General features: G+C 45.9%; 1 long non-coding RNA gene across 1 annotated transcript; it reads right to left on the bottom strand.

The window, feature by feature from the left end:
• Positions 1-17,476: 17,476 nt before the first annotated feature.
• LOC308184677 lies at positions 17,477-19,108 on the bottom strand. Its single transcript, XR_013942800.1, has 2 exons — positions 18,884-19,108; positions 17,477-17,996 (listed from the first exon to the last, which is right to left on the bottom strand). It is a non-coding gene; the product is annotated as an uncharacterized lncRNA (long non-coding RNA).
• Positions 19,109-19,585: the final 477 nt, after the last annotated feature.

The following is a 19,585-nucleotide window of genomic DNA, read 5'->3' as shown; positions in this document are numbered from 1 at the left end:
ATGCGCTGTCCACGCACCCAAATCTGTCATACAATTGGTTAGAGATCCTCAGACGTACCTCGAGCCAGCCAGCAATTGGCCACTGCGCAAAGCTCATCCTTAACACTGCAGCCAAGTTAATTTATGTTGACCTTGCTCAAGTTTTTGCTTCTACCGCTTATTTCCTCGTTATCTCAAATTCAGGGACGTGTGAAACAGTGCAAAGCCACCTGCGAATTACTTTCCCACAGACATGGAGACCTGGGAGGGAGGGAGGGAGTCAGGGAGACCTGGGAGGGAGAGAGGAAGTCACGGAGACCGGGGAGGGAGGGAGACCTGGGAGGGGGAAAGGGAGAGATACAGGGAGACCTGGGAGGAAGGGAAGGAGGGAAACCGGGAGATGTGGGAGGGAGGGAGGGAGACCTGGGAGGGAGGGAGGGAGACCGGGAGACCTGGGAGAGTAGGTGACAGGGAGACCTGGGAGGGAGGGAGGGAGTCAGGGAGACCTGGGAGGGATGGAGGGGGGGAGGGAGAGAGGGAGACCTGGGAGGGAGGGAGAGGGAGACAGGGAGACCTGGGAGAGAGACCTGGGAGGAAGGGAAGGAGGGAAACTGGGAGAGAGGGAGGGAGACAGGGAGACCTGGGAGGGAGGGAGACCTGGGACACCTGGGAGGGAGGGAGACAGGGAGAGAAGGAGGGAGCCATGGGAGGATGGTAGAGAAGGAGGGAGGGAGACTTGGAAGGTAGGGAGCATGGGAGACAGGGAGACCTGGGAGGGAGGAAAACAGGAGACCTGGGAGGGAGACAGGGAGATCTGGGAGGGAGGGAGACAGGGAGACCTGGGAGGGAGGGAGGCAAACAGGGAGACCTGGAAGGGAGGGAGGGAGGGAGGGAGGGAGGAAGACAGGGAGACCTGGGAGGGAAGCAGGGAGGGAGAGAGACAGGGAGACCTGGGAGGAAGGGAGACCTGGGAGGGAGGGAGGGAGGGAGGGAGGGAGAGAGAGAAGTGGGGAGACCTGGGAGGAAGGGAGGCAGATCTGGGAGGCCGACCTGGGAGGGAGGGAGGGTGGGAGACCAACCAACTGGGGAGGGAGGGAGATCAGGGAGAAACTCAGTTAAAGAAAGGGCACAGGTCATGGTAAAAAATTAAAGCATCAATCATTGGGAAGGGCCCTACACTTTAATAATGAGAGAGGGAGTTAGGAGAATCTTATCAAGTAGAGAGAGAGCGCTGACGGCATTAAACTAGGATGCTATTTAGTGTCTTATGGTGCATTGTGCAAATTAACTAAAGCAGGAAGCCTTGGGCCCCTTACTAAGGTCAGTCTCCTAATAGGAGTGTGAGCCTATCTTAAGAAACTGGTAGAAACTGGTCCTGCGGATGGACAAGAGCCAAGGAGCAACTGAGTCTGCGCAGAGACAAGAGGTCAACTTGCGGTGACGAGGAAGAGTCATCAATCTTCAACCCCACGACCCCCGATGACCACCACCAGAATACACTGTGCAAGTGCAGATGGGAGTTTATGGAAATGACTAATTCTAATACGAAGCGGGGGGGGGGGCAGGTTATGCATATGTATAGGCGTACTGGGAAACTTCATGCATATGTAACTCTTTACTGTATATAACCAAGGCAAGTTACCGCATCAGGCGCGCACGACTTTGGCGGGACTACCCCCCGTGCCACCCAGTGCTGAATAAACATACCTACTTTACAATCTTACTGATTGTGGAGTCAGCTTTCTGCAAGTCAGTTTGGCGAGCCAGGCAGGAGACGCTCTGCTCAGCTGTGGGATCGACTGCGGAGCGGACGCCCCTAGGTGCACCCCGAGTATTTTCCTCGGAGGAGCCTCCACTCTCAGCCGCTCACCAAAGGACATAACAAAGACCTCCTGAAGCTGCGGACAAACGGTATGTTTTACAGTACAGGAAGGGCCTGTAAGTCGTACACGTGGCTGGGGCAACTGGTAAATCGCGCAGAGACATCTGGTGTGCAGCATAGCCCCCGTAAGGGAGGAGGGTACCCTACAGGCTGACCGATAGAGCGGTCAAGCGAGATTTGGTGACTGATAGAGTCAAGGGGGATTTGCTGACCAATAGAGTGGTCACTAGCAATCTTGGGAGTAGATCGAGCAAATCCGAGGTTACCGCTGCATCTCGGTTTTGGGAGCCAGGACGGACCTGCTCATGACTGTATAAGAAGCAGGAGAAGTGTAAGCGGGCCTCTCAAAATTGTGACAAGGTTATCTGGGTAATATTTGCAGCTGCTGTAGGGATATTAATTGGAACGTTAATAATTGTTTGTCTTATTTGTGGATGTCTGGGTATCTCATGTTGAAAGCATTTGTGTATGTGTTTGAGACAAAGTATTGTTGTGAAGTGAATTACTCCACGAGGAACACGGCCGGAGACGATACAAACAAGCTTGGTTATTGTTTTAAGTGATATATTCTTGTGGTATGAGCGAGAAGTTGAAGGGTCCTCTCTGTGCGATTGCGTGATTGTGTTGTGAGTGAGACACAGCATCGCTGCAAAGTGAGTGCGTAGTTCTGATCCGTGGTTCCGTATTCTCCACGAGGAGAGTGGCCGGAGACGAATGAAGTGCATGACAGACCGAAGAGAACTGCTGTTTTATCCAAGTTTTGATTGGTGGTGCCCAGTATACGGGCCCGGCGGTGCATCTTGTAATCCTATTTCGTTCTTAAATGTTTTGACTGTGTCAAGGAGGAAGGTGGGAGCATTATCTAAGTAACAGTTTAGAAGTTCAGGTATATTCGCAGTGGTGTTTGGTCAGTTTCCCAAGTATCGGGGTGTAATGGGTAAAGCCTTGTTTGTTCATTAAATATTGCTGATGGGAAGGTTTTCAACGATTAACTGCTTATACCCCCAATATCCTGTTGAAGGAAAAAAACAAGTATAGGAATTTCCTGTTAAGTTAACAATTGCAGTAGAAACCAGCTCCAAAAAGAAAAAGAGGAAGGGGCACAATGGCATTCCCCCCCCCTTGCGTGGGAACACACATATCAGCAGCAAAGTCACGACCCCAACGCAGAGGAAGACGACGATCTTCATCCTCACAACCACCAGAGGACTGACGAAGACCCCCTAGCAACAGGCCTTGCAGTGTAAGAAGACACCAGGATGTGCCACTAAAAACCCGGAACCACAAGACTATAAATCGAGACTCTGGTGGGCTTAGAGGGTGCGCCGTTGGCGGAGCAGGAGACTCCCCGGCCGCCCAACACTGATTTATTTATCGCTGCTTGCTGAATTGCTCAAATAAATAGAAATTCGGTCTACCTTACCCACGATGTGTTGGGAATGATTTCTACCAGAACTAATTTATAACAAATTGGTGCCGTGACTCGGATAGTGGTAGCTTGGCTGGATCCCTCCCAGGGGAGGCGCGCCCCGCTGATTCTGCGGTCCCTGTCTGGAGGTCCCCAAGCCAACGCACCTCTACCGACGAACCTAAAGTTCCAGCAATAAGTAAATAAACAACCGGTAACCCCTTAATCTTTGTGCACGAAGCTCCGAACGAAGAATCAGGAGTGAGTAAGTATAGGCCGGTTATCCGTTCGGTTGGGGTTGGGAATCCCAGAGTGTGCCTGTGTGAGACGTCCAATCAAGGACGAAGCGAGTGCGGACTCCCTGGTAGTGCGGTTCCCACCTCCCGCGAGGGACTGGGCCACGAACGGGAGGTGAAGTCTGTGTGTGCGTGTGAAGGCACTCTGGAAGATGGGACAGAAGAAGAGCAAGTCTTCTGGTCCCATGGGTGGGTCGGAACCTAAGGTTAGGTTGCCCCCGATACCACCGGAAAGCCCGTTAGGGTTAATGATTAAACATTGGAATGATTACCCCTCTAGGCGGGGTAAGGACAAAGTTAAGATGATACATTATTGTATGGAAGTCTGGGGTGGGAAGCGAATTAGGAGTGACCCATTATATTGGCCAGTGTTTGGATCCCTTGAGGATTGGATCTGTCAGGCTCTAAACATTTATGTGAATTCGAAGGAGCCTTTCAGCCTAGAGGAGAGTGAGTATGCACACTTATGGATAGGATCTGAGACCCGAGCCAATTTGTACCCATTAAAAGAAAAAGGGGGGAGGAAAAGGAATGAACGAAGTGAGGAGGAAGTCCCACTTTCACCCCCCCCTTATTTATCTCCTTCTCCACCTCCAACTCCCCCTACGGCTCCGAATTACCATACTGATTCTGATTTGACCACGGACACCCCTTGGAGTACTAGACGGGTAACTCGGAGCCAAACTAGAAATCGAGAAGATGGGGGTAGACTATATCCCCTAAGAGAGATTGCAATGGGAGGGCCCCAGCCCAGCATGGGATATGTCTCCATCCCCCTAAATACGGGAGACGTCAGAGAATTCAAGAAGGAAATGGGAAATCTATTAGAAGATCCTCTTGGAGTCTCTGAGCGAGTAGACCAGTTCTTGGGGCCTAATGTTTACACCTGGGAAGAACTCGAGGCCATTTTAGGTATATTATTCACTGCAGAAGAGAGGAACATGATCCGGAGGGCTGGAATGCAAATCTGGGACCAGCAACACCAGCAGGGTCCTGCGGGAGACCTTAAATGGCCCCTACAGAGGCCTAACTGGAATAACCAAAATGAACAAGATAGGGTTCATATGCAGGATTTAAGGACTATTATTGTACAAGGTATAAGGGAGTCAGTCCCTAGAGGACAAAATATAAATAAGGCCTTTAGTGAATATCAGAAGAAGGATGAAACTCCCACAGAATGGCTGGAGAGATTAAGGAAGAATCTCCAGCTTTATTCGGGACTGGACCCTGGTACACCGGTGGGACAGGCCCTGTTAAAAACGCAATTTGTGGCAAAATCATGGGGGGATATCAGGTGGACATTAGAAAAATTAGAGGATTGGCAGGATAGAGGGATGGATGAACTGCTGAGAGAAGCTCAGAAGGTATATGCGCGCAGAGAAGAAGAGACTCAAAAAGGCAGGCCAGGATTCTAGTGGCTGCGGTCCGGGAAGGACAAAAAGGGTCCCCCCCTCGCCCGATGGGTGTTCCGCTACTACGAAAAAGACCTCCGAGGAGCCAGAGGGATCAGAGGGATCTAAGACAGATAGAATGTTTTTATTGCCAAAAGAAGGGACATGTGAAAAAGGACTGCAGAAAACGCTTACAAGACGAGCGAATGTTTAAAGAAGATTAGGGGAGTCAGGGGCTCCATCTGCTGGGGACTTCTGGTATAACGGAGCCCTTGATAAAATTGAAGTTAGGTCCCCAGCATCAAGAAGTGGAGTTCCTTGTGGACTCTGGGGCAGAAAGATCGACTGTCCAAATGGTACCCCGGGGATGTCAACCTTCCTCGGAGAAATTACAGGTGATAGGAGCAAAAGGAGAGCCCTTTAGGGTCTCAGTAATAAAAGGGGTGGAAATAGAGACCCCAGGCCAAAGTTGCACAGGATCCTTTTTATTAGTACCAGAAGCTGAATATAACCTGTTGGGAAGAGACTTAATGGTTAAGATAAAAATTAATTTGGAGGTGAAAAATAAAGGGATTGAAGTTAAATTATATGCCCTCACAGTAGAGGATGAGGCAAAAGTAAATCCCGAGGTATGGTATTCCCCCGAATCAGTAAGCCGCTTAAATATTAGTCCCTTTGAAGTCACTATCAGGAATCCTGAGATTCCCATCAGGGTAAAACAATACCCAATGTCTCAAGAAGGCAGGGAGGGGCTGCACCCAGTAATCAAGAGGTTACTACAACAGGGATTACTGGAGCCTTGCATGTCACCTCATAACACTCCTATATTACCTATCGAGAAACCGGATGGCTCTTATCGACTAGTCCAAGATTTGAGAGAAGTCAATAAAAGAACAATAACCAGATTTCCTGTAGTAGCTAACCCACATACTTTGCTAAGCCAGCTGTCCCCAGTGCAGAGATGGTATAGTGTCATAGACCTAAAAGATGCGTTTTGGGCATGTCCTTTAAAAAGGGAATGCAGGGATTATTTTGCCTTCGAGTGGGAAGACCCTGTAACCCATCGGAAACAACAATTAAGATGGACTGTGCTTCCCCAAGGATTCACGGAATCACCAAATCTATTTGGTCAGGCATTAGAACAAGTATTAGAGAACTATGAACCGAATCCTGAAGTAACCTTAGTCCAATATGTGGATGATTTGTTGTTAGCAGGAGAGAGTCAGGAGGCAGTCAGAACAGAAAGTATCAAGCTACTAAACTTCTTGAGCTTAAAGGGACTAAAAGTATCAAAGTCAAAATTACAATTTACGGAGGAAGAGGTGAAATATTTAGGACATTGGCTAAGTAAAGGCACTAAGAAACTAGACCCCGAACAAGTAAATGGGATTTTGTCACTACAAGCGCCAAAAAGCAAAAGACAAGTTAGGCAGCTGCTGGGATTGTTAGGATATTGTCGGCAATGGATTGAAAATTATAGTAGTAAGGTGAAGTTTTTGTATCAGAAACTGGTTGGGGAAGGATTAATGAAATGGAGCCAAAGCGATGAGCAAAGCCTGATAGACTTAAAAATGGATTTAGTGAACGCTCCCGTGTTAAATTTACCCGATGTGAAGAGACCCTTTTATCTATTTATTAACACAGAGGAGGGGACAGCGTTCGGGGTCTTAACTCAAGACTGGGCGGGAAAAAAGAAACCCGTGGGATATCTTTCTAAACTTTTAGACCCTGTGAGTAGGGGATGGCCCACCTGTCTCCAGGCAGTGGTTGCGGCTGCGCTCTTGGTGGAAGAAGCACATAAAATCACCTTTGGGGGCGAATTAAGAGTATTGTCACCTCACAATATAAGGGGGATCCTGCAGCAAAAGGCTGACAAATGGATAACTGATGCACGGCTCCTGAAATATGAAGGCATCTTAATCTCCTCACCTAAATTGGAGCTTGAAACGACAGCTCTACAAAACCCGGCGCAATTCTTATATGGGGAACCAAAAGGAGACATATCCCACGACTGCTTGCGTAATATAGAAGAACAGACAAAAATTAGGCCAGATCTAGAGGAGGAGGAACTGGCCGAAGGGGAGAAGCTGTTTGTGGATGGTTCGTCCAGGGTGGTCGAGGGAAAAAGGAAGTCAGGATATGCAATTATCAATGGAGAAAACTTCTTTGTAATAGAGTCAGGACCTCTGAGTCCCAGTTGGTTGGCCCAAGCATGCGAACTATATGCAGTATTAAGGGCCCTACAAATGTTAAAAGGTAAAATTGGAACCATATATACTGATTCCAAGTATGCTTTTGGGGTAGTGCATACTTTTGGAAAAATTTGGGAAGAAAGGGGCCTAATAAACTCTCAAGGTAAGGGATTGATTCATCAGGAATTGATCACTGAAATTTTGCAGGCTTTGAGAGGGCCAATAGGAATAGCAGTAGTACATTTGAGAGGACATCAAAAGGGATTGAATCCACTAGTTAGGGGAAACAACCTAGCTGATCAGGAAGCTAAAAGGGCAGCGCTGATGATGATATATACCAAGGAGAATCAGAAAGATTGCCCATCTTGTGGGAAGGATTTAACCGAGTTCCCCTGTTATGATTGTTGGAAGGATTATGGAACAGAGGCAGTGCACTGTAGATGTAACAACCCTCGATATAGCTACTGCCATCTCCATGGGGAACAACATTTCATCCTCAGCTTCACTGTGCAAGAGAAAGACAAATTAACTCAAATGGGTGTGAAGGAAATAACTGAAGGTAAATGGGAACTCCCTGATGGCCGAGAGGTTCTCCCGAAATCTTTGGCCCTGAGGGTTATGCAGAACTTCCACGAAAAAACTCACTGGGGAACTCAAGCGCTGGTGGACCAATTTGCTACGAAGTATATGTGTATTGGTATATACAATATCGCTAAGAGAATAGTTAATGAATGTATGATCTGCCAAAGAGTAAATAAGCAACAACTAAGAGAGAGGCCTTTAGGGGGAAGAGAATTAGCCCATAGACCATTTGCTAGAATTCAAATAGATTTCACAGAGCTGCCAAAGGTGGGACGATATAAATACTTACTGGTAATGGTTGACCACCTAACTCATTTTGTGGAAGCCTTTCCAGTAGCCCGAGCTACAGCTCAGACGGTGGTAAAGATACTGTTGGAGAACATAATCCCTCGATATGGATCGATCGAGGTAATAGACTCCGACAGGGGGCCGCATTTTGTCTCAAAATTAGCCAGAAACACTCTCTCCTCTCTGGGGACCAAATGGGAATATCACACCCCGTGGCATCCACAAAGTTCGGGAAAGGTAGAGAGGATGAATGGGGAAATAAAAAAACAATTAACCAAGTTGATGATAGAAACAAAAACCTCATGGGTAAAATGCCTTCCATTGGCTTTACTAAACCTAAGAACCCAGCCCCGAGCAGATGTAGGAATCTCCCCTTTTGAGATGTTATACGGGATGCCATATGATTTAGAGCTCCCAACCGATCACCCTCAGCTGGAAGAGTCCCAAATACAATCATATGTAGTACCACTTATGATTAGGAGGAGGCAGCTGCGTGAAAAAGGATTAGTGGTACAACGCCCCCCTCTAGAGATGGCCATACACAGGATCAAACCAGGAGACCAGGTTCTGATAAAATCCTGGAAAGAGGCCTCCTTAACTCCTCGTTGGGAAGGACCCTACCTTGTTCTACTTACCACAGACACAGCTATCCGGACAGCAGAGAAAGGATGGACTCACGCCAGCCGAGTTAAAGGACCAATACCAGAGGAGCGGTGGAGAGTGACCAGCCGACCTGGAGATTTGAAGCTGATCCTGCAAAAAGGGACTGATGGGCGAATTCGCGATCGTATGACTCATAACCCTCTCTAAGGAATAAACAGGTTCATTGTAAATGGGAACTGGGAAGTAGGGGAGGGGAAATTCCTTAATGTGCCAAACCCCATACATCAGTAGGGTAACGTGCCTAAGGAGGAGTGAGTAACTGGGACTGGGAGTGGCTGGAACAGGAAAGACGGTACCTAGGCCCCTGAAGATTACTCTTGCTGCCGTGAAGAAAGTAAACCCCGCTGCTTGAGGCAACCAAGTAGGCGGGCGAGGCAGAGGGGTACAACAGTGGGGAGAGTTATTTGGTACCCACCCCTATTTGAGATGATGGAGTCCGGCTGAATAAACCGCCCTAGTACCCACCATAACTCGAAGCCGCCTCCCCAAAATTATAAAAGGACGTTGCCCTTCTGGTGTATGTTGGTGCTACCTCTCTTACTGAATATCCCCTGTCCAGCCGGAGCTGACGGGGGATATTTGCACCAGCCCTTTAGGTGGAGTTTAATTAGGTGGGAGGACCAAACTATCATTAAACAAGTAACTACGGCGGGTGCACCCAGTTTTCTCACATCCCTTTGTCAACTGGCACCCATAAGTCCATGTCTGAACCAAATAGGTTTCTACTTCTGCCCTAGCTCGAACCCAGGAAGGGGATACTGCAATTATCCCAACTCCTACTATTGTGCTTATTGGGGTTGTGAAACAATTGCTTCAGATTGGAGTCCTGGAGCAGGGAGGGATAAGTTCCTAACTGTAGGATATGGACCCTATGGATGTAGGCCTCCGAGCCGAGACTGGAGCGGAGGGATCCGAATGCCCTATGGAGATTGTGAACAACTGTATGTTAATATAACGAATCCAACTGACCCAGCCTGGTTTACAGGGAAAACGTGGGGTGTGAGATATTGGGAACCTGGAGCCGATAGAGGAGGTTTAATATTTATAAAAAAGGAGGTTGTACCACCGGAACCTGAATCGATGGGACCCAACCCGGTATTGAACCCAAGTTTGGATAGAGAGGGTATCAAGAATAATACCAGGAATGTCACTGTTAATAATGACCCTACTGTCCAGAGTTTCGAGAACGACAACGGGAAAAATTCCCTGTGGAAATTAATGCAGGTAAGCTACCAGCTGTTAAACGCCACCAGCCCTAATCTGACTGAGCGGTGCTGGCTCTGTTATGGGGTAAGGCCGCCCTTTTATGAAGCTGTAGGGGTCAATGAGAAGGCCCGGCGGATAAATGGATCTAATCCCTTGCAATGTATGTGGGGGAAGAGGGTCAGGGCATAACGATGACCCAAGTAACTGGGAAGGGGAGATGCGTGGGACAAGTCCCGCCCGATAAAATGCACTTGTGTGCAAATCAAACTAATGTCGGAAGTATAAAAAAACCAGCGAAATGGTTATTACCTGCAGAGAATGCGAGGTGGGTATGTTCAAAGACGGGAGTTACCCCTTGTCTATCCCTGGACTTGTTCGATGAGTCTGTAGAATTCTGTGTTCAAGTAATAATTATTCCAAAGATACTCTACCACCCAGAGAGTTTTATGTATGACAATCAGATCAATCAAGAACACCATTTGACAAAACGGGAACCAATTTCCACATTGACCGTGGCTACCCTAATAATTTGGGGGGGTGCAGGGGTAGGCACAGGGGTTGCCTCATTAATCAAACAAGGAAAAGAGATCACCTCTCTGAGAGCGGCTGTGGATGAAGATTTAGCCAGAATTGAAAAATCTATCAGTGCTTTAGAAAAATCTGTAAGATCGTTATCCGAAGTAGTATTACAGAATCGCAGAGGACTAGATTTATTGTATTTACAACAAGGAGGGTTGTGCGCCGCACTCAAGGAGGAATGTTGTGTATATGCTGACCATACTGGAATTGTGAGGGATACCATGACCAAACTTCGAGAAGGATTGGAAAAGAGAAAAAGAGAGCGGGAGGCCCAACAAAGCTGGTACGAGTCCTGGTATAATCACTCGCCGTGGCTCACCACTCTGTTGTCAACAATAGCTGGCCCGCTGATTTTATTAACCCTAGGACTAACGTTTGGTCCTTGTATCCTTAACAAAGTCATAGCTATTGTTAAAGGGAGACTGGAGGCTGCTCACCTGATGCTTATGAGGACAAAGTACGAATCGATAAATGATAGACCCCTACTAGAGGAAACATTAATCCTGAGTCAATTAGAACTAAATAGATTTAATGAACAAAATGATACAGAGAAAAAGGGGGGATTGTAATGGGTAAAGCCTTGTTTGTTCATTAAATATTGCTGATGGGAAGGTTTTCAACGATTAACTGCTTATACCCCCAATATCCTGTTGAAGGAAAAAAACAAGTATAGGAATTTCCTGTTAAGTTAACAATTGCAGTAGAAACCAGCTCCAAAAAGAAAAAGAGGAAGGGGCACAATGGCATTCCCCCCCCCTTGCGTGGGAACACACATATCAGCAGCAAAGTCACGACCCCAACGCAGAGGAAGACGACGATCTTCATCCTCACAACCACCAGAGGACTGACGAAGACCCCCTAGCAACAGGCCTTGCAGTGTAAGAAGACACCAGGATGTGCCACTAAAAACCCGGAACCACAAGACTATAAATCGAGACTCTGGTGGGCTTAGGGGGTGCGCCGTTGGCGGAGCAGGAGACTCCCCGGCCGCCCAGCGCTGATTTATTTATCGCTGCTTGCTGAATTGCTCAAATAAATTAAAATTCGGTCTACCTTACCCACGATGTGTCGGGAATGATTTTTACCAAACTAATTTATAACACGGGGGAGGGGGGCTGACTGATTATTAAAGCGGTAGAACGGAGAGTCACTTTGGTGGTTCGGGCTTGAGCCCTGGGAATTTGGTAAGAAGGGGGAGAGCGAATTTATTTAGGCCTCAATACCTTTTAAACCCCCATCTTGACGGATACACAGAAGTGATTCCTCGTTTTGTGTGGGCTTACTAACAAAGTGCATGAGAAAAATTAGCATTCGGCTTGAAATTCGGTCCTGTTGAAATGTAAATTTTGTGGAAAAGGTGGTATTGTTTGTCTACAAGACAGAAGGCTGAGTGCTTCAGGTGTTTTCCCGAAGTCCTGTGGATTTATGATTGGAACGGGGCTCATTAATAATCTGAAATAGTAAAGTTTGTATGTGGAAAGAAGAGTTTAATCCCAGAGAATTGGGACATTTGGGAAGAAAATTAGGAAAAGATAGTAAAAACCTGCAATAAAAAGGTTTGCGTGGAAATTGAAACAAGGGACAGTAACTAATAAGGAATAGTAATAAATAAATAAATAAAAGGGAATGGGAAATCAAGGAAATGGGTAATATCCAAAACAAAGACGTTTTAAATAAAGCCTCCTTGGGTGCATATTGGCACATTGGAAGGATATTGTTAGAAATGAGGGCACAGAAAGCAAGAGGACTTTCACTAAGTATTGCAATGAATGGTGGCCACTATATAAGCTAAATGGCCACTTTACGGATCAATCGACTATAACAGTGTCTTGCTATTAATGTTTTTGAGGAGAGAAGGAAAACAGGATGAAATGTTGTATACTGATATGCTGTTTCAGCATCTTGGAGGGAAAAGGTATGGAATTAAATTGGCCCCTGACTGAGCCTTTGGTGCTGGCATTAGAAAAGTACAGGCTGGAGAAAGATAAAGGAAGTGTTAAAAGGATTGTTGAAGGTGTTAAAGGTTGTGTGGCATGTAGTATTTGACAGAGCTGAAGTTGAATGAGCAGAGAAAGAGGATGTAGGAATGTTAATAGTTCTGCCTCAACCCGAAGGCTGAGATCTCTAAATCACGGGTGTGAGCCCTCTGGGGCAGAGGGACCATGATGTTGTCATGGAAACAGAAAAGCAGCTAACTCTTAAAACAACCTGAGTTCCTGTGTGAGCTCAGATTGCCAATGGGACCGCTCAGGGAACTGTCAACGATTGCATTCCCCTGACCGACCCCCTCACTGAGACCCTAATCACCCCAGAAATTATGTAAATACCAAAATCTGGTTAAATTGGCTATTGGGAATTGAGAATCCGTTCCAACAAGGTCCAAAAGAAACCCCTATGGAATTTTTGAATTTTTGGACCAACTTTGAAATACAATGAAGAGCAAAAAAAAAAAGAAAAAAAACATACAAAAAATTTGGACTTGGCTTCAGAAAACAAACAGAGGCAATTGGCTAGCCTCTTTCTAGGGCAATCGGCCCTTGATATCAGAAAGAAATTGTCTTAGGCTGCAGGATAAACTTACAACAGTCAGGAATGATGGGGACCTGGGGCATCTAGCCTAGCAGGTCCACTGGTTGAAATAAAGCTAGGAAACGAAGAAAGAGGTTTGAATTTTTTGTTGGTTAAGGGAGCTTCTTTCTCTGTGTTAATTAGTCAGTAAATGTAATAGGAGCAGCTGGCCAACAGGAAAAGGCATTTTTTGCAATGCTTGAAATTTAAATTGGGAAAAATGATTGGAATTACAAAATGAAAAAAACAGTCAAGTTTGGTTCATGGTACTAGATTTAAAGGATGCCTTTTTCTGCCTGCCTGTGGCAACTGAAAGCCAGAAACTCTTTGCCTTTGAATGGGAAAATCCTAATAGGGGACGGAAAACTCAGCTTACTTGGACAGTGTTACCACAGGGGTTCAAGAATAACCCCACCATATTTGGGAAACAACTAGCCTGTGATCTTGAAGCTTGAAAGTCCCCTTCGGGAAAAGGGGACACTGTTGCAATACGAAGAAGAAAAGGAATGTGTTTAATGGACTATTAGTTTACTAAATTTTTTTTCGGCACTAATACTGTGAACCCAGCCTCTTTCCTTAGTAACAGAGTTTCCAGATTACCCATTCATGATTGCATCAAGACCATGGACACGGTATACTCCAGCTGACCGGACCTAAAGGATACACCCCTAGAAGATGCGGAGGACTGGCATATAGATGGCAGCAGCTTCGTCCGCCAGGGACTTTGCCTCACAGGATATGCGGTAACAAACATCAGCCCAAAAGGTGGATATCATTGCCTTGATAAGAGCTTTTGAGCTGGCAAACATTTGGACAGATTTGAAATATGCCTTTGGTGTGGTGCACGCACACAGGGCAATTTGGAAGGAGAGAGGACTTTTATCTTCCTCAGTTAAACATGCAGAAGAGATACTGAAATTACTCCAAGCAGTATACCTGCCTACTAAAGTTGACATTAACGGACATCAACTAGGGGATACTGATATTGAAAAGGGAAATAGATTGGCTGACGCAGGAGCTAAAGGGGTGGCAGAACGGACATCTGAGAGTCAAATTCTGGCACTAGTACCAGGAACAGAAAACCAGGCATTAACAAAAGTTTTAGAAAATGAAGTAGAATATTCTAAGATGTAAACGGAAAATGTTACCTGCAGGTTTAATGTAAATAAATGATGGGAGAACTGTGATACCATATTAAATTGAATGGTAATTGGAGAACATAATAAAACATGCTGGGGAGCTGAAGTAGTATAAGAGTTTTTAAATAGAAAATTGATAGGGCCTAATTTGTATACCATTGTTAGGCAGGTATAAAAGTAATCAAGCTCCAAACAGTGGCAAATTTTTTTTTTTTTTTTGAACTCCCAAGAAAAGGGAGGTATCAGTATTGACTGTTATTAACTGACACCTTTTCAGGATGGCCAGAAGCATTCCCAACTAGAAAAGCCAAGGCTCGGGAGCTAATTAAGATATAAGAAATAATACCTCGTTTTGGAGTTTCAGCAACTATATCCTCTGAAAGGGGCAAAAGTGGTACAACAAATTACTTCATACCACATATCACCCTCAGTCGAGTGGCCAAGTAGAAAAAATGAACCACTTAATCAAACAACAAATTGTGAAATTGGGACAAGACGCAAATTTGGCCTGGCCTCAGTCTCTTCCTTTAGCCCTTTTGCGTATACGAACTAGACCAAGGGCAAAGGAAGGGTTAAGCCCCTTTGAAATCTTATATGGATGATCATATGTAATACAAAGAGGAATATCCATGCAAGCTGGGGATGAAAATATGACCTCCTATATGGTGGTCTTCAGTAAACAGCTTAATGAAATTGGAAAGCATGTGAGTGGAACTCCGGGTGGAGGGTTAGATGGACCAGTGTACAATATACAACCTGGAGATTACGTGTATGTAAAGTCTCTTGCAGAGAAGACCTTGAAACCACAGTGGGAAGGACCTTTCTAGGTACTCCTTACCTCTTTCACAGCGATCAGAATCAAGGAACAGAATGGCTGGATCCATCACACCAGAGTGAAAAAGGCACCCAAGACCCCATGGAAGGTTACTCAGGTGTGACCTGGAAGGTTACATTCCTCACGGTCTTAACGGTATTATTGGTCAAGGAAACCGAACAGTGGGTGCACAATACCTATGTGAAACTCACCCAGGCAGTGAGTGATAGTTTCAACCTTTCTGACTGTTGGGTGTGCACACTGCTGCCTAGAGGCAACCTAGAATTATGAATTGGACATTGACCTTTGCGCACCCAAGAAATGGAACATGTCGATTTGGCAAGGATGATCGTGAACATCTAGGGGAGAGATTTGAACTACACCCACGCAAAAATGTTAACGTATACACCAGATGCTTAAACAATAAAACCCCATGCGTAGGTACAGGTCCACTTAGTTATTTAGCCCAGGAACCTGACAACTGTAGTATGGCAGAATACGTAGGAACTTTTAATTTTAGCAAAATTAGAGACTGTGGTGTAGGTATCACAATATGTGCTGATAAAAAGGATACGAACTCAGGATCTCATGGCCTCAATTCTCTCGTGCAAATTTGCAAGCTACAAAAAGGATTCTATTGGCTATGTGGAAATGGGCGTGCTAGAAAAAGCTTACCCTTAAATTGGAAGGGCCATTGTATTGGGGGCTATCTTAGCCCTCGAAGGGGTATATTCACTGAACCACCTCCGGAAACAGTCCAGACAAACACGTACTGTTTCGAATAACCCCCTCATGATGAGACCCATGGGATTCCATAGTTTTGTAAGGTGGTTGATTTCATCCCTGGAAATAAGTGAACTAGAAAAAGCTATCGTAAATATCTCAGCCACATTAGAAATTATTGAAAACGCCACAGCCGATGCTCTTTCGGCATTACAGGAAGAAATTTCCTCCCTACCTAAAGTAGTGCTTCAGAATAGGATGGAGTCTGTTCTCTGCAAGTCAGTAACTTGGGGCCTAGGCTGTGCTTGTGTTTTAACAGGAGCCAGTCCTAGATGGGTGCCAGCACGATGGGTCCATCCAGCGGCTCCATCATCTGACTTAACATGATCACAGCACTCTCCTCCACGGTTTGGACTCCAGCTCAAACCAAAAACACCGTATGGGAGGGTCCCGCTGGCATATGCAGCACCCACAGACAAGGACTCCAGAAGTTGGAGGGGCAGGCAGAGCCCCCCCGCAGCTGGGCAGCACTCACTGCCTGCCTCTCCCAAGGATGTGGTTTCAAAGTTTGTTAAAGATAGATTTAGTATGCCTGGTAGTTCTTCTCTGTGTTTTAGTTTGTGTTAATCTTGCTTTCTTAATTTGTGTTAATCGCGCTTTTTTAAGTTAATAAAGATGGGGGAGATGTGGGAGTGTGGACATGGGGGTCGACAAGCCCCATGGTTGGTGATAACATCGGACTCTTAACAATGAGGCCATCAGGAATGTAAAGAGTTCAGAAGGAACAAAGAAGGGTGATTCAGGAGACGCCTTGCCACCTCAAATGGATTGTTCTCCAGCCATTAATGCATGAAAGTTGCTGGGTGGTTTCTATTGTCAGGCAAAGTTGTTGACCAATGAATAGTTAGTGGAAAAGGACTGCTACGGTGCAAATAGCATAAGAAGGGAGCCTGTCCTCAGTATGATGATGCAGGAGGATAATGAAGTTATGCCCTCAATATGAAAGATGAATTTAGGCCCTTAGTAAGAGATAATGTAGTTATGTCACCAACGAAGTAGCAGCAGTCACTGATCATCAAAGAACGCTCGTGTCCATGCAGTCATTACACAACAAGGGGAGGTTTAGGCTGGATATTAGGAATAACTTCTTTACCAAAAGGGTTGTTAGGCATTGGAATGGGGGTACCTGTTATAAATTAGTTCTGGTAGAAATCATTCCCAACACATCGTGGGTAAGGTAAATCAAATTTCAATTTATTTGAGCAATTCAGCAAGCAGCGATGAGTAAAACAGCACTGGGCGGCCGGGGAGTCTCCTGCTCTGCCAACGGCACACACCTAAGCTTGCCATAGTCTCGGTTTATAGCCTAGTAGTTCCGGGTTTAGTGGCACAGCCTGGTGTCTTCAATGACTAGGTGGCCTGTTGCTAGAGGGTCTTCGTCAGTCCTCTGGTGGTCGTGGGGATGAAGATTATCGTGGGGTTGAAGATCGTTGTCTTCCTCTGCGTTGGGGTCATGACTTTGCTGCGGTATGTGTGTTCTCACGCGAGGGGGAATGCCATTTTGCCCTTACTTGGAGCTGGTTTCTACTGCAATTTTTAACTTAACAGGAAGTTCCCATACTTGTTTTTTTCCTTCAACAGAATATTGGGGGTATAAGCAACCAACCATTGAAACCTCCCATCAGCAACATTTAATGAACAAACAAGGCTTTACCCACTTTACCCATTACACTGCCCAGTGTTATAAGTGAAGATACAACTCAATCTGAATTTAGTAATATTTATAAAAGGCAAGTAAACAGGGCTGGGTGCACGGGGAGTCTACGCTCTACCAACACGCACACACAACCACCAAACTTCATATAGATATAGAACATCGCTTTTACATATTCATAAGAAACCTGAGTACGCCTATACATATGTACAAACAGAAAAGGTATCAATTAAAACATAAACATAGCAAAGTTTTCTGAATTCTAGCAAGGGTTTAATTAACAATCCTTTAAGTCTATTACTATTCATGTCCCTGACTGGGGGAGCATCGTTGGAGATGGTAATCCTGGTTGAAGTGCTCCCATATCTTCCATGACTTCATTCGTTTTTCTCAGGTCATATAAAAGTCTCCATTTTCCATTCCTTTTCTTGATTACAAACACCGGAGAGTTCCAAGGCTAGTCACGGGAACAATATGTCTAGCTTTAAGCTGTTAAGCAACTCAGCCTTCGGGCCCTGCGTATCCTATTCCTCCTGGATCAAAGGGAAACACATCCAGCTCCTTTTCAGGACCTATAGGGCGTGGATCAAAAGGAACATCCAGGTCACCAGGGGGCATAACAGCAAACGCCTGTGATGGCAGCAGGAGCGGGGGGGGCCGATGGCGTAGCAGGCGGATCAGTAAATGAGCCTGCAGCTCCCTCACTGTCTGGCAAAGCACACATTTCTGATTGTGGTCCCACATGGCTCTTTAAGGCCTCAGAGACTGCTCGTCAGGTGCCGAGCAATCCCACCAAAAACCTTGTCATTTTTAGTAGCAGAGTCCCACACCTTGACCTCAATTTGGTCCTACGTTTCAGGATCATAAACTGTCTGAATAAGCTGTAAGGTTACCAGGACAGTCTTTGTTTCTAAGGACATATGATTCCCCATAGCATGTGTGATGTATAAGAAATGTTTGTTCATTATTTTTCATGGCTATATTAAGAATGGAACAATAGGAGTTGCTCCAGCGGCGGTAAAAACCTTGAGTCATCCTGCCTGTTGATGGCTCGGATATACGGTTGAGAGAACTTTGTGTAAACAGTACAATTGCCAACCCGATAACCCACTGCCCTATCTTAAGAAAAACTAACATGACCAAATAAGGAGGAGAAACACTGCAAACTAAACAGAGGAAGACTACTGCCTTCATCTGCACGACCACCAGAGGGACAGAGACGACCCCCTAGCAACAATCGACGCAGCCGCAGTACTAGAAAGGGGCCACGTAACCCCCGAAGAACCTGATGATAAAAGGGGACTGCGAAAGGGGGAGGGTGCGCGCCGTTTGGAGGAGCATGGACTCCCCGGCCGCCCAGCGCTGTTTTGCTTGCTGATCGCTTACTCAATAGAATTTATAATAAGTCATTTAGTTTTTCTGGCTAAAGAGTAATTTATAACAGCATGCAACTGCTTACCTTTGGCCAGTGAGGGGCGGTTGTGTGCACGGGTCCACTTCCCTCAGCTTGAGCTTCCTTCCAGCTCCGGTGCACCAATTTCCAGCTACTTTCTATACGAACTTCTTAGAGCTGTTTGCTGAGTTTGGCCAAACCCATCTTCATTAGGCAATCAATGTCCCTGTTCCCATCCCGGTCCCTGTTCTGTTAGCCTGCCCCTGTTTTTCATGTCCCTGTTCCTGTTTTCTTCAGGTCCCTGTTCGGGTGCCATTTGTGGCATAACGACCACATGGACACCAGGGTTCTTTTAGGATCAGTAACTGCTACTTTATTGATGACAGAACTTCATTATATCACATTGCATCCCATACTGAGGACAGGCTTCCTTCTTCTACTATTCGCCCCACAGCAGTCCTTTTCCACTAACTATTCATTGGTCAACAACTTTGCCCGGCAACCAACAAACCCCCAGCAACTTCTATGTCTTAATGGCTGGAGAACAAGCCGTTTGAGACGGCAAGGCGTCTCCTGAATCACCCTTCTTTGTTCCTTCTGAACTCTTTACATTCCTGATGGCCTCATTGTTAAGAGTCTGATGTTATCACCAACCATGGGGCTTTTCGACCCCCATGGCCACACTCCCACATCTCCCCCTTCTTTATTTGGATCAACCATCATCTTGACACGAATTATTACTCCATATATCACACCAGGGAAGTGGTT

This window comes from Anser brachyrhynchus (genome assembly GCF_964034855.1).
Source record: "Anser brachyrhynchus genome assembly, chromosome: W".
NCBI lineage: Eukaryota > Metazoa > Chordata > Aves > Anseriformes > Anatidae > Anser > Anser brachyrhynchus.
The sequence above is the reverse complement of the archived record's forward strand: the minus strand, read 5'-3'. Positions and strand labels throughout refer to the sequence as shown.